The sequence below is a fragment of the Ornithodoros turicata genome, chromosome 2, assembly GCF_037126465.1.
Source record: "Ornithodoros turicata isolate Travis chromosome 2, ASM3712646v1, whole genome shotgun sequence".
Taxonomy (NCBI): domain Eukaryota; kingdom Metazoa; phylum Arthropoda; class Arachnida; order Ixodida; family Argasidae; genus Ornithodoros; species Ornithodoros turicata.
The window spans coordinates 39,958,293-39,960,901 of NC_088202.1; the positions used below are offsets into that span (position 1 = coordinate 39,958,293).

General features: G+C 45.8%; 1 long non-coding RNA gene across 1 annotated transcript; it reads right to left on the reverse strand.

Moving 5' to 3' along the window:
* Positions 1 to 702: 702 nt before the first annotated feature.
* On the reverse strand, positions 703 to 2,174 carry LOC135383382 (uncharacterized). Its single transcript, XR_010419841.1, has 5 exons — positions 1,921 to 2,174; positions 1,231 to 1,302; positions 967 to 1,038; positions 835 to 906; positions 703 to 774 (listed from the first exon to the last, which is right to left on the reverse strand). It is a non-coding gene; the product is annotated as an uncharacterized LOC135383382 (long non-coding RNA).
* Positions 2,175 to 2,609: the final 435 nt, after the last annotated feature.

Here is a 2,609-nt window from a genome sequence, read left to right on the forward strand (position 1 = left end):
GGAACCCAAAAAAGGCAGGCAGGCAGGTTCCAAAATCCCATCCTGGATCTCTGATCTCAGTATGGAATTGAGGAAAAAATTAGGCGAAGCTCAGTCCAAGTTTTATGACAATTTTAATTTTGTTGACCCTCGTTTCTTTTATGAAAACCAAGCCCCAGACACTTTGTCAATATCTGTCACCAAAGAAAGAACGTATCACATCAATTACTATTAACAACGAAAATATATGCTAAAATATATACTATTAACAACGGAATTTACATTACACGTCTTTGCCGGCGCCAGTTCGCAAGTATATGGAGCCGTTGTCTATCACAGAAGCGCAACTGGGACCGCTATCTCGTTTGTACGAGGGGCGTTCAAGTCAAACCGCACTGTAAAAAATTTCACCGTAAAAAAAACGGGCAAATGCAAGGAAAGTTGGCTGCCAAACATTGGCCGTTTTTTTTACGGTGGCCCCGTATAAGTTGTGCCCGTGAAAAATACTGCATTGGCCAGTAATTTTAACAGGCATATGCCATGTAGCATTACTGTGCTGTGGTCGTTAAAAAAACTGCATTGGCCAGTAATTTTAACTGGCATATGCCGTGTACCCTTATCGTGCTGTGCCCATCCCTGGAGCCCCACTTTTTTTTTTTTTCTACATACAGTCGTAGCAATGAGAGCAGTTTAAGTAATGACCATGCGTAACACATTGTGATGTTTGTCACATCGGGATTTATTTTCTATGTACATAGTGATGAAAATGCGCCAATCACCTCTGGCATCAAAACCCTGCAAAGAGAAAGGAAATTGTTACAGGGAGCAGGGCAATTAACATGCAGTTATACTCACCGTTTATTTTTTCAAAGGAAGAACATTCGAAGGAACCATGTGCACCCATCAGTCAGCTCTGGCATCAAGACACTGCAAAGAGAAAGGAAACTGTTACAGGGAGCAGGGCATTTGACATGCAGTTATACTCACTGTTTATTTTTTCAAAGGAAGAACATTCGAAGGAGCCATGTGCACCCATCAGTCAGCTCTGGCATCAAAACACTGCAAAGAGAAAGGAAACTGTTACAGGGAGCAGGGCAATTAACATGCAGTTATACTCAGCGTTTATTTTTTCAAAGGAAGAACATTCGAAGGAACCATGTGCACCCATCAGTAAGCTCTGGCATCAAAACACTGTAAAGAGAAAGGAAACTGTTACAGGGAGCAGGGCATTTGACATGCAGTTATACTCACTGTTTATTTTTTCAAAGGAAGAACATTCGAAGGAGCCATGTGCACCCATCAGTCAGCTCTGGCATCAAAACACTGCAAAGAGAAAGGAGATTATACTCACAGTTTTATTTTTTCAATGGAAGAACATATGAAGGTGCGCACAAAACCCGGAGACGGCACGGAACTTCGTCTGGCAGCGTTCATAAGGACATCTGATCATGACCCTCTCGTATGTGCTGCTTCATATGTGACACTATCTCTATATTCGTAGTGAACTGACGCGAGCACGAATGGACGTGACATACTTTCGTGGTTTTGGAGAGCAAATCGATTCGAGGCGACCGTCCTGATGTGTTCTTGTAACGTCCCAAAATGTGACATCTGAGTGTTGCATAGTTCGCCGCCGTGTACACACATAATGCATGACAACACGGTATTCTGCTCGCTTCATGTACATGTCTACAGTGGTCAACGTAGCCCATCAGAGTGTTAAAAACACAAGGGCACCTTCCGCAACGATACATTACAATAAGAGCGCCTTGATCACCCTACGAGCCAGGACGCATGGCACACGTAGATCTGAAACTAGGGAGAAGCCTCACAGCAAACGCCACGATTTACTGGTGTCCCATAAGTTCAACAAAAACAAGGCATACGGTGCACCACGCTCAAATCGCAAAGAACAGGATGTGCGAACAGAAATGTGCTTACCTGGCTACGTGCATTCACGAGATTTACAACGACCACTTCGTTCTTCTTCCTCAACGATCGTCCGCGCACGATGTTCGGCGTCCGGCTGTTGTGAATGACGGCAATGACCCGTACTTGGCTTGGCCTTGCGGCCTTGCCTCCGCATTGAAGTTTTTGGCCGGCGCATGATGATGGCGCCACCGTTTTACGTAGTTTTCGCAGTATTTGTGATTACGGTAACACGCCGTCGTCAGATACTACTAAACGCCCGTAGAAATCACAGTATTTTTTTACAGTGCGGGACTTTCTGTCTCCTGAGTGTACAAATGGCTCGCGCTACTTCTTTTTCGTCATTTTCACACGGGACAGGCCTCCGCGTTCACAACGTGGTGGTCCAAAGTTTGTGCAAAACAGAAGACACGTGCTGGACAAGATGGCCGACAACGAGGTGAGCGCGCACATCGAACAGCGAATTGTCATGAAGTTTCTCGTGAATGAAGGCGTAAAGTCATCTGAAATTCACAGAAGACTTCAGGCTCAGTATGGCCACGATACACTTAGCCGCAGCAAAATGTTTGAGTGGTGCAAACGGTTCCGAGACGGGCGTACATCAGTGCAGGACGATCCCGGCCGGGGCGGCTCAGAGCCCAGTGTCAGAGTTCCGGAGAACATCCAACTTGTGGAGCGCCTGATCCTGAAGGACCGACGGA